This window comes from Marmota monax, unplaced genomic scaffold (genome assembly GCF_021218885.2).
Source record: "Marmota monax isolate L192 unplaced genomic scaffold, Marmota_monax_Labrador192_F-V1.1 WCK01_AAM20220418_F8-fsc00008, whole genome shotgun sequence".
Classification (NCBI taxonomy): domain Eukaryota; kingdom Metazoa; phylum Chordata; class Mammalia; order Rodentia; family Sciuridae; genus Marmota; species Marmota monax.
In genome coordinates this window covers 18,101,809-18,114,715 of record NW_026694432.1, presented here as the reverse complement: position 1 = coordinate 18,114,715, position 12,907 = coordinate 18,101,809, and positions in this window count along the sequence as shown.

Below are 12,907 nucleotides of genomic sequence, written 5' to 3'. Positions count from 1 at the left end.
TTTCTTTTCTGTTTCCTTCCTGTCATGAGTGTGGGCTCTCCCCCTCCAAGCACTCCTGCCAGGATGATTCATGCTGCCACAGACCCAAACAAGAGGCCAAGGAATCAAGGACAGAAATCTCTGGAAACCAGAGCCAAGATAAACTTTTCTTCCATTATTTTTCTCAGGTATTTTGTTGGAGTGAGGAAAAGCTAACACAGAATCTGAAGTCAACAATTCAATATCTTTCTGCTTTTCAAATACAGATGTTTAGCACTTTACCTTCCCTCCTCTGATTCCCCCTCACAAATTTAGAGATGTTTGTCTTCCTTTTCACTCATTTCAAAACACTTTTTAACTTCTCTACTGAGTCCTTCTTTGACCCAAAAGCAAGAAGGGTTTCATTTAATTTTCAAGTACCTGGAACTTTCCCAGATATCTTTCTGTTGTTAAGTTTCATTCCCACGGGGTCAGAGAATATATTCTGTGTGTCTGGAATCCTTTAACATCTGTTGAACATGGGGTCTGGTCACTATTAGAAAATGTTTCGTATTCATTTGAAAAGAACGCACATCAGGCCTTTGTTGAGTATTAATTTCAGTTCAGATCAAGTTGGTTAATAGGGCTGTTCAAGTGTTCTATACACTTACTGACTTTCTAGCTACTTTATCAATAATTGAGCATAGGTATTTAAATGTTTCATTACATTCTGCATTTGTCCATCTTAGGTGTGGGATTTCTGGGTCAAGGAAAAGTGTATGTTTGTTCAACTTTGCAAAAAACCTATCAAACCATTGTACAGAGTAGCTGCACGCATTGGCATAAACACAGAAATCTGCTTCATGTGCTCCTTGCTAACATTCGATATTTTTTGCAAGCCATTCCAATAGGTATGTAATGGTACCTTACATTGGCTTTAGTTTATATTTCCCTAATGGCCAACCCTACTGAGTATCTTTCCAAGCACTCACTTGCCATTTGTCTATGTTCTTTCCCAAAATACTTCCTTGTATTGGCTCTCTGCCCCTCCCCCATCAAAACCAAAGCTTTCAAATTTGATGAAGTCCAATTAACTGGTTTTCCCTTTTATGGATTGTATTTTGGGCTTTAAATCTAAGAAGTACTTGTCTATCTCTAGATCATAAAGATTTTTTAAGTCGTTTTCTAAAGATTTTATAGTTTTATATTTTACATTTAAGTCCATGTCTACTTTGAAAGTATAAGATTTAGTGTGACGTTTGTTTTTTTTTTTTATTATGACTCTTCAATTTCTCTAGTGCCATTTATTGAAAGGAGTGTTTTTTTCCCCCTTCATTGAATTATTTTTGTACATTTGTCAGCAATCAGTTGGGCATGTTTTTGTGGGGTTATTTTTGGGTTCCAGCTCTGTTCCATGGATGTCTATGTCTATCCCTTCACAAATGTCTTTGGCCATATGTTAATTGAGCTGTTTGTGTTCCTATTGTTGAGCATCCAGAGCTTCTTACACACTCCATCTGCAAATCCTTTGTTGGGTATGTTGCTTGTAAATATTATCTCCCACTCCGCAGTTTATATCTTCATTGTCTTAACAGTGTCTTCCAAAGATATGAAGACAATGAAGATATTTTAAAGGCAATGAAGATATTTTAAATTTTGATTAAGTCCTGACTTTTGGTGTCATTTCTAAGAATGCTTCATCTAAACCCAGGTCATGGATATTTTGTTCTAGAAGTTTTATAGTTTTCTATCTTTTTTTGTGGTCCATTTTGAGTCAACCTTGTATACTGTGTGAGTTTTAGGTCAAGGTTATTTTTTTAAAATTTGAATCTGGACTTGGATACGGATGGCCAAATAGCACAAAAACATGTGTTGAAAAAAATGAGAAGCTGTTGAACTGCTTCTACATCTTTGCCAAAGATCAATTGGTTGTATTTGTGTGAGTCTATTTGTGGATTATCTACTCTGTTCCATTGATTCATATGCTTGACTCGGCCAGTACCATATTGTCTTGATTACAATAGCATCATGGTAAGTCTTAACATCAAGGTTGCGATTTCTTCAGTTTTGTCCTTCCTTTTCAAAGTCACTCATCTGTGCTAGTGTGTGTGTGTGTGTGTGTATTAGGATTTCCATGAGCATGGTTTGTATTTCCATGTATTTGGTGTCTTTTTGACCTCCTTCAACAGAATTTTGTGATTTGAAGCATATAGATGTCATGTATGTTTTATTAAATTTATACCTAACTATTGAATTTCCCTTGGGGCCACTGTAGTTATTATAGCCTTTTAAAAGACATTTTCACTGGGTCTAAAATTATATGTTCAGGCTGGGGTCATGGCTCAGTGGTAGAATGCTCACCTCACATGTGGAAGGCTCTGGGTTCGATCCTCAGCACCACATAAAAGTAAAATAAAGGTATTGTGTCCATCGACAACTAAAAAAATATTTAGAAAAATTGTATGTTCGCTGTGTGTGTTTTAATGATGTTTTAAAGAAGTTTAAATAATAATAATAATAATAATAATAATAATAATAATAATAATAATAAGCCCCTTTCACTCCTGGTGCTGTTTACGCTTCTGTGTAGATTGTAGTTCTACGCACTCTCGTTTTCCTTCTCTCTGAAAGACAATCTTTAACATTCCTGGGTGAAGACCTTTATGTATCTGAAAAATGTTTTAGTTTGTCTTCATTTTTGAAAGATATTTTCACTGGTTATAAAATTATAGGTTCTCAGATTATTTTTTTCCTTTCAGCCCTGTAAGAATGTTGCTTCACTTCTTGCTCTTGTTGTTTTTAAAGAGAAATTGGCTGCATTGTTCTCTTTGTTTTGTTTCTTATGTTAGGTTCTAAGATCCTCTCCTTAATCACTGGCTTTAAAAATTTTGATTTTGTGTTTTGTTATAGTTTTCTTCCTGTTGCTCACGCTGGGAACTTGTGGAAATTTTTTTTTTTTTTTTTTTGGATCTCCAGGCTTTGGGATTTCATCAAATGTAGAAAAAATTCTGCTGTCATTTCTTCAAGTATTTTTTCCTACTCACATGTACTGTCTCTTCTCTTCTCTGGGGACAGAAGTCCCTCTCTTATCCATGAGGGATGTGATCCAAGATATCCAGTAGATGACTAAAACCACGAACCTACTGAACCCTATAATTTAATACCTTTTGCATCTTAACTAAGCACTTGAATGCAGTGGCTATGACTTTGTCAGTTAAAGATGTGACGGTGAAACTAACATGAATTTTTTTTTTCTTCTTCAAAATTTTACAGGTAGAAAATTTGTTCTTACCATAGGTCTTAGCAATCTCAGCATTTGTTTCTCTATTACAATGAGAACATTCACCTTTTCACTTAAAGAGATCACCTTAGGGCTTCTCTTGGGTACACCTGAATTGTCATGATCACTACTTTTGTATTTGGGGCTATTATTAAGTAAATAAGTGTGACTAGAACCCACACATTGCAAACTCAAGAGTTGATCTGATAATCAAGATGTCTACTGAGCAATTAATGTGTGGGTACAATATACAGCATGGATACTACAAAGGTAATTCATATCCAGGTGAGGCGGAGTGGGGGGACATGAGATTTTGTCACAACGTGTTATCCAGTATACAACTAAGATTTTATGAATTGTTTATTTCTATAGATTTCCATTTTCTATTTTTGGGTTACCTTTGGCTGTAGGTAGCTGAACCCATGGAAAGAGAATCAACAGATAAGCAAGGAATGTGGTACCTGGGCAGCAGCCTATGGAAGTGTTCCCGTAGCTCACTGATGCTTTTTGTTTTTCATTTTCATAAAACTCTCTTTTCGATTGCTGGGACTTTGAGCTCACTCATCTTTTTTTGAAGCAACTTTTAATCTATTGGCTCCATTCAGTGTACTTTTCATCTCAAACCTGATAGTTTCATCTCTGGACTTTTGACCAGACTTTTTTGTATGTTTTCCATATCTCCAATAACTTTAAAAAATAATATAGTAATATAGTGTTAATAGCAATTTTAATGCCCCTATCTTCAAGTTCTATCATCTTTGTCTGATGAATATCAGTTTAATTTGACTTTTCTCCTCATGATGGGTCCAGATTTTCCTACTTTGCATGCCTGGCAAAGAAATCAGATACCAGACATTTTCAATTTTGCCTTAAAGGGTGGTGGCTATGTTTGTATTCTTGCCAATGTCCTTAAACTTTGTTCTGGGACCTGGCTATGTTGCCTGAAGACAGTTGGAGCCTTTCTGTTCTGCTTTGGACACTGTCAGGAGGGCCCAGAGCAGCGTTTGCCAGGGCTAATTCCCCACTCCTGAGACAAGAGTATCGCACCTAACGTCTGGTGAATCAGGTCAGAGTCCAGCCTTGGCAGTGAGAGCAGCACTGTTCCTGGGCCGGTGAGAACAGCCGCCCCATTCCCACCAATCCTCTGGACTCTTTCCCAGTCTCAAGTATATGCAAATATATGCAAATATACATAAATATGCTGATGAGCTCTCAGTAGGATACTCAAGGCGGGTCTTCTGCAGATCCCCAGAGCTCTCCCTCTATGGTACGGCCACGTGCTGCAGAGTGACCTTGTGGTCAATGGTGGTCCCATGAGATTATGCAGCCTAGTGGTGTCAGAGTCATCTTAGTTGGGCAAGTACACTCCACATAATGGTGCCAGCGCCTGACAACACACTCCTCAGAATGTGTCCTGTTGGTGAGTGACGTAGGCTTGAGCCTGTCCCGTGAAAACTGCTTGACTTTCTTTCTCTGGACCTTCATCTCTAGCTCCTCAATTCAGCGTGTCCACCACTCCACCTGTTCTTCCCCCCAGGCTGTGGCGCTCTCGAGGCTGTGAGTTGGAGCAACCGTGGGCCAACCTCATTATCTCCCTGTCCCTAGGATCACTGCTCACCCCCTGAAGTTCAATGTCTTGAAAACTATCTCTTTATCTTCCTCCCTCCCTCCCTCCTTTCCTTCCTTCCCCTCTCTCTCTCTCTCTCTCTCTCTCTCTCTCTCTGGTTGTCTCAAGTGAGAGGCTAAATCCAGACCCTGTTCCGTTAGTCTCTGTTCCTGAGACCTGTCCTTACCCGCTCATGTCTCCCTGTGGGTGAGACGAAGCTCTTCAGGAAGAGTGTCATATCTCCTCGAGTCTCAGAGACTGTGGATTTCGAGGTCCACTGTCAATTTGGCAGGAGTTTTTTTGTGAAAAAGACATATGAATACGTAAATTCGATTACAAGACATGTTCTGTTCTTTTTGTAAGAATAGACTTTATTGTTTAGGGCAGTTTTACACTCACGGCAGAAGGTACAGATTTCCCACATGCTCCCTGTCACCACACATGAGTAGCCTCCCAGATTATTACTTGCCACCGAGGCATATCTGTCACAATTTATGAACCTGCCTTGACCCATCATTATCAACAAGGTTGATAGCTGACTTTAGGCTTCCTTCTTGGCTTTCTGACAAGTGTAAGATGGCGCCATGACCATCACACACAAGCCTCTCCCCTGGAGTGCCCATTTTCTTGAAAATGGAAGGTGCTGTCCTTGGGGAACCAGGCCCCTGTCCCCTCTGCTCATCAGCCAGTCACACTGCAGGGATTGAGAGAGGGAATTCCCATGGTCTTTCCTGGGAGTAGCTTTGGTGGGTGATGAGTGGCGGGAAGCCACACAGGGACTGGACTCCTGGGAGACATGGAGGTATGGAAGGGAGGTGGAAGACGCCAGAGACCCGTCCCCTCCCTCCACACTGCCCCCAGCATGGACGCTGGCTCCAAATGCCATTGAACACAAGATTCACCCAGGGGCTGTGGCTCTTGGGGACATCTCAACCCCCAGGGGGTGCCCCTAAGTTTCCCTGTGCTGTGTCCAGTGTAATTCCTTCTCACTCTACAGTCTTCATATTCTTTAAGAGTATCTGATCCAGGCATCTCATTTCTCCCCTGGAGAATGAGGCTCAGAGAGGGGCAGTAACCTGCCCAAAGTCACACAGCACATTGGGGAAGGTTCCAAACGACAGCCTGGACCTCCAGACCCTGGCCTGAGAGGTTCCTTGACCCTGGCTAATTAGGACAACCCTGTGAAGGCAGGGTGCCTGGGCCACTTGGCCTTGACACCTTTTATCAGTGAGGTGGCTTCCTTTGTCTGAGGTCTGGCTTCTGTTTCTCTCCTGGGGATTCCAATTTGGGAGGGTTTGTTGTCTGGGTTCTGATTCTCTGGCCTTTCAGTGAGCTTCCTGTCTGGGTAATCTGAGGCTTGCAGGCAGCTAAGTACGACATACTCATTGAAATGAAATGCAATAAAAGATAATTGAACATATTTCTTTCACGCCCAAGGAGTGGATTAGTTTCTCGGCACATCTCCATTTCCTCTTTGCTCCTTCTGCTTTTTGTTTGAATCTCCCCCTCCCCAGATTCCAGCGGCCCTGCCCCTGCTCAAGAGGGATCACACGTGACCCCGCTCTGCAGCCTGACCCGGAAAATTTGGAAAATTCCGGAGGCTGAGGAGGGAACAGCCAGCGTCTGCATCCAGCGGGGGCTGGGGTCCTTCCCTCCCAGTGTAGGTGAGACAGGGGTCTCGTCAGGGACTAGTGAGGAGTCTGTGGGCAGCAGACTCTGTGGGAGGGCCCCTGTGAACGTGCTGTCATCTAGGCAAGGACCCCGTGGGAAGATGTCCTCGTCCCTACACACACACCGGGCAAAGCCGGGTCCTTCTTGTGCTCTGGAACTGAGGAGCAAGGCTGTGGTCACCTGTCCCTGTTGGGGCAGCCACAGGGTGGCCCAGGGAGTGTGGGACCAGCGGGGGTGTCCTGGACATGGCCATGAAGCGTGGGCTCAGCTCGGGCAGGTGAGGGAAGGAGTCCAGCGCCTCAGCTCATTCACTTCCCAGAACCTCAGTGTCCCCATCTGTCACACAGACCACGGGGGGTTTGTCGGAGGGTTCCGTGGAATTCTGGCTGTAGTGCTCAGCTGCTCAGTGGCCTGGCGCACACCCAGGGGGCCTGAGGGAATGGAGGCTGTGAGCTCCCTTCATTCTCTGTCCATCCTCCCTCTGGCCTGGGTCAAGAATACCCAGGGGCTACTGAAGCCGGCTCTGGGACAGGGGACAGGGGCCTGGCTGCTTCCGGGGTTTCCAGAGCCCCCCACCCCCAAGCACCACCTGGGTCTCACCCTGAAGGCTCTGAGCTGGGGCCTGAGGGGGCCTCATCCAGGAGCAACGCCCGGGAGCCCACAGGCCTGGCCGGGGCGGGGCAGCCGTGTCCTGTCCACCTTCCGGGCCCCTCTCTGAGCTGCTGGTTCCCCAGAACCATGGCTCTTCCTCAAACTTGCCTCACATTCGCCCAAGCTGGGCTTTCTGCCGGGAGCCCTCTTCCTCAGGGACTGTCCCCCTCCACCGTGAGCCCAGGGCCTAGCCCACTCCCCTCTGGAGCCGACTCCAACCCCTCCTCCTCCAGGAAGCCCCCCAGCAGGCCCCGGCCCAGAGGCCCTCCTCCCCTTGAAGTTTGTGTCCCCAGCCCAGGGACCCACTGCCTCCACCCGCCCTGGAGCCATGGTTCCCAGAAGAGGCGTGAGGGCTCCGAAGGCCTCTGGACCCCAGGCAGGCTCAGGGCCAGCCTCACCCCCACCTCCTCCCTGCGGGGCCTGGGCAGGAGGCCTCCCCTGAGCCCCTGTGGGTGCAGCGCCTGCCCTGGGTGAGGCTGGAGGATTCCTGAGTCTGGGTCTCGGGGTCTGTGGGTCTGAACGTGGCCCTCTGAGCTTGGCAGACTCCCGGACGCCCTGACTGTGGGATTTCTGGGGTCCAAGCTGCTCGGGTCTGAGACTCCGGGAAACGGAGGGCGATGCTGGGGGCCGAGGCCCATCAGGCCAGTGGCTCAGCGACCTTGAGCTCTGCTGGCCTGGCTGAAGCAACCCACTTACTCAGTCCCAATCAGACCACAGCCAAGTGCAACCCACTGCATTCCAAATGGTGCTACCGCCTGGCGTCCACTGATAATGTCCGAGGAATTCAGGGGAGGCGGCCAGGACAGTCAAGAGACACACTGATGGGTCCAAGTCCCCAAATCCCTTGGGTCAGAGCCAGTGGGAGTCTCTGGCTCAAACTGCTGGGCCTCTCTCTACCAGGACGGGGTCCCTGAGGGGCAGCGTGGAGGACAGTCAGGCCAACGTTGCAGAAGGATGACAGGCTCTGGGCTGGGCTCCAGGAGGGGCCCCGCTGAGGGTAGGAAGGTGGCACCCATTCACTCATTCATTCAACAGTGAGCACCCACAACCTGCCAGGCGCCCTGTGAGGGCTCAGTGGTGAGCAGGCAGGAAAGCCAGACCCTCACGGCACCCACACCCAACCCCACCCACCCACCCAGCCCCGGGATGCTCTCCTCCTTGGGTAAAGGTGTGACCTGGGCCACTGGGAAGAGTGGGACAGCTGGCCCCAGGCTGTCTCCCTCTGGCCTACTCTGGGGGCTCCCTGCTGTGTGCAGGACCCATCAGCCATCCCCACCCAGACTTGGCTTTATCTTAGACAGCCACAGACTGGACGGAATCTGGTGACGGCTGGTGGCCCCTCACACCACTGTGTACTTGCACACGAGGTGACATAACCAGCCCCATGACTGCGTCCACACACACACACACACACACACACACACGTATAGCCCCACCTGAGGGCCCAGCACACCTGCAGCCTGACGCCCCTCCCCTGTGTGGTGCCCACACTCCGTCCCCGCCTCTCAGAGCCCAGAGCAGTCCAGACCTCTCCCTGTTTCATGACTCCTGGAAACAGAGTCCCCAGCACCCTCTGGGTGTCTTTGTGGCTGGGAGGAGGCAGGGAGGCCGAGGGCCATGCTGGGCTGAGGCTCTGGCCTCCCACACCTCTGTCCATCATGTGCTCAGGGTCTCTTCCTGCAGTGGACAGAGGAAGAGAGTGATGGAATGGGGGGCACAGAGGGAGCCACAAAAGAACTCACTGATCAGGTGACTGCTTTGGATTGATGTGTCCCCCAGAAAGTACACATTGGGAGCTTAGTCCTCAATGCAACCAGGAGGTGGGGCCTAATGGGAGGTGCTTATATCTTGAGGCTCCACCCTCATGGGATGAATGGGATTGATGTTGATCATAAAAAGGCTGCGGCCTGGAAGGCTGACCTCTCGCTCTCCCACCATGTGATGACACTCTGAGTCTTCCTGATTCATTGGTTCATCCACTCCCCGGTATGCACACAGGAACTGGCCAAGAAGCCAGGGCAAAACTGACCAGTCCTACTGGCATGGGGCCTGCCATCAGGGCCGCTTTCAAGCTCTCAGGGTCTCTAGGTGTCACAGGATTCCTTCTAGCCTGCATGATGGTTCTGTGGGTATCTGCACCCGACTCTTGGGCTATCACTTAATAGCAGGCTGAGGACTCTTCTGGGCACTGTGTACCCACCTGTGCCCTTAGTCACTCACCTGCTTCAAGAAGGAACCTGCCCCCACCCCATGACGTGGTCCCAGAGCCAACACTTATCAAAAGAACTAAGACTTAACCCCAGGCCTCTGCCCCTTGCCCATGCCTCTCGCCCCTCCCACCTGTGTGGCAAGATGTCCCAGGGTCCTGTGATGCTAATGACCTAAGGATCCAGGAGCATCCCACTGGACTGTCCTGCTCTGTGATCTTTACCTTCTCACTTTGACAGTTTCTTCAGCATTGCTCGGATTCTCCGATGACACTGAAATTCATCATCCAAACTTGCATAACTTGTTCCAAAGCTAACCTTGGGCAGGTGCCGCTCTCGGGGAGTCTATGAAAAGACACCGTCCCCAGGACGCATGGTCAGCCTCAACCTGAGCCCTCTGCTTCCCTTCCAAATCATCTTTGGGAGCCCAGCTCCAGGCTCTCTGAGTTTATAGTAGCCACATAATGTTATCAGCCGCAACAATGGAAATTAGGACAATTATTGTTGGGCCATAAACTCCTGCTGACATAGGACCCACACTGAGTCATGGCCTCTCAGGCTGAGGAGAACACCATTCCCCCCAGCTGGCCTTGATGAGACTCTTCCCAGGGGACAGCCCTAGCCACAGTTACAAAGTGATGCACCCGGGACTCCCAAGGGCAGAAGGCACTGCCCCTCTCAAGCAGAGCTGGCCTGTGTCACCTGGGCCCCGAAGGGAGCCTCCAGGCTATTTGGGCTCTAGGGTCCCCTCCCTTTCCCACTGTGACGCTCACCTTCTCTCTCCTTTCTGCTCTCAGGATAGCACCTGAATGTGCAGTATGGAGGGGGCTCAGTTCCTGTTAACAGTCTCTGAGCCCCAAGGAGAGAAAGTGTCTCTCAATGGTCAGTCCAGGGGCTTTGGATAATTGTAGTTGCCAGCCCAGATTTCCTTGCTGAGAGGCCTAAGGCAAGTTATTTGACCTCTCTGAGCCTCATCATTTTTCTTCTTAATAAAATGAACAGAGTAATATGGCTACAAGAAATTAATTATCCCATGAAATTGGTAAAATGAAGCAGCCCGAGGCAGATTCCTGGGCTCAACTGACGCTCCCACAGCTCTGAAGAAAACACGGGGGCCCCTCTGTGCCTCAGATCCTTCTCTGGGACATGGAGACGGTGGTGGTCTTTTGTCAGGAGGCTGCTGGACTCCAGGAGCTCATTTGTGTAAGTGGCTGGTCCTTGGTGAGCCCTCTGGCCACTCTCACTGACTTTGTTACTATTGTTGCTGTTTTTGTTGTTTTGATGAGGCTTTCCGCAAACCCTTTCAATTTGTCTTTGTACGTCAACCTCCTGGCGTAGGGTCCAGGCAGGGTAAAGGCCTGACACTCGGCGCTGCAAACAGCAAGGACTTTCTTGGGTTTAAATCTGGGATTCTGAGCTGTGTGACCTTGAATGAGTTTCTGAACCTCTCTGCTTGAGTATCTTCAGGTGTGAAATCAAGGGTAGAGTGTGGGCAAACCCTCCTTGGTGAGGCCGTGGACACCACTAAATGAACTAACTGGGGAGGAGCTCAGGTCAGGGCTTGGGACCCGGAGGGCCTCCCCAGGGCTCCCTTTCACTCCTCCCAGCCCCAGGGAGCGCGGCACCCCCATCCCCCACCCCTGCACTTAGGAAGAAACTGAGGCCAAAGACACTAAATTAAACGCCCAGGAACAAGACGCTGTATGACCATGCTAAATTATGCAGGACGGACAATTAGAGAACAAAACGATCTATAATAAAGAGCTAATTGGGCGGGACAGAGGCCAAGTGTCCCAGCAGCCAGAGGAGGGGAGGAGGGGAGGAGGGGGAGAAAACCCAGCCTGGGAGGAGGACGCCCGGCCAGGCCCAGGGGCTCTAGTTAACTAATACTGAGATTGTTTTTAATATGAGTAACACACATCATTGCACAAGACCTGGAGAGCACAGGGTCCTCTAAGTCACGGCGCCTCACTTGCACAGTCAGTGCTGTTAAAGTATCGAGGTCTCTCTCTTTCTTCTTCTTTTTTGATTCATACACAAGTACATATTTTCACTGTTAATTTCCCACTGGGGAGTTGCCCCCCCCCCCCCAGTGTGAAATGGCCAAACATGACTGACCCTGGGCAGAGGGGACAGGCAGCTGGGCAGTCACACAGCCCACCTTACAGGGCCCAGGGTGCTGTGTGCCGCCTGCAGCTAGAGGCTCAGGCTGGCTCTCCGGGCAGAGGGAACCAGTCAGTGTCCCCGGGGCCATCTTGGCCCTAGCCTCCTCCCTTCCCCACTTCCTCCCCCACCTCCTTCAGGTGCTGCCCAAGTCCCCTGCTCTGAGGCCCCTCTGAGGTCACAACTGTGACCCCAAGACCCCCTCACCCTCCCTGGTCCTCTCCTCTGAAGCTCTTAATGCAACCTTCACACCCCGCAGCCCACGGTCGGGGCCCCCTGGTTGCTCCTTCTAGAACCTGGGCCCTGGGCCCACGAGAATGTGTCTGTGCTGGAGCAGGAGGGGCTTGAGCACCCGCTGTAACCTGCGGGTGAGGCCATGACCTGGGCCTCAGGAGGCCTCGTCTGGCTCCTGCCGGGAGAGCCGGTGTTGGGGTTCCCCACAGGCTCCCAGGATTCAGGGTGGGGTGGGGGTCAGTGCCGCCTGATGAGCTCGCAGCCGGTGCACCACGCCTCAGGCTCAGTGTTCCAGAAAGGGCCCGTGGACGTCCAGAGTGCCAGGCGACCCGCTGTCCACTGCCAGGGCGAGTCTGGTGAATTTGAGGGAACAGGCCTCTCTGGACTTCACCTGCCCTGGCTGCTTGGAGTCCGAACTCTCAGCTGGTCCCTCTTGGAGCTGCACAGACACCAGGGGACAGGAACAATCTCTGGCTGTCCAGACGCCCTGGACCTCCCTCCCTGGTCAGCTCATCTGCCTCCCCGTCACCATCAGGGACTCCTAGCCCTGGTCCCCATATTCTAGAACCCAGTCACTGCTCCCGGTGAACCCAAAGAGGGATGCGCAGGGCACGGGGAGCCAGGGATGCTGCTGCCCCAGGGCCCTGCTGCCAAGAAGCGCCTTTGTGGGAGTGGCGCCCCCTGGTGTGAGAAGGCGGCTGATGGCAATCTTTCGGCTTCAGGACAGACTTCTTGTCCAGCTCCACGCTGGGCTGTCCAGCTCCCCCAGTACCTTTCCCACAGTCCCCCCAGGACCCCCAAGTCAGTGCATCCAAACCCACAAGGATCATCTGCCCTCCCCTGTCCCTCTCCCCACTTTGCCCAATCTCAAGAGGCACCGCCCTCCACCTGGAGGCCCAGGCCAGAGGCCCAAGACTTGTCCTTGATGCCTCCCTCCCCTTCACCCGTTCCCAGCCCATCAGTCTCCTGGACATCCTGCAGATTCCCTCTGCGCTGCTGTGGGCCACCCCAGGCCAGCGCGCAGCCGCCACCGTGCTCTCCCTGACAGGACCGCGGAGGCCTCGTCCTCTCTCAGCTGCGCCCACACTCCCCATTCACACTCGCATTCTTTATGTGGCTGCCAGGGAGCTTTTAAAA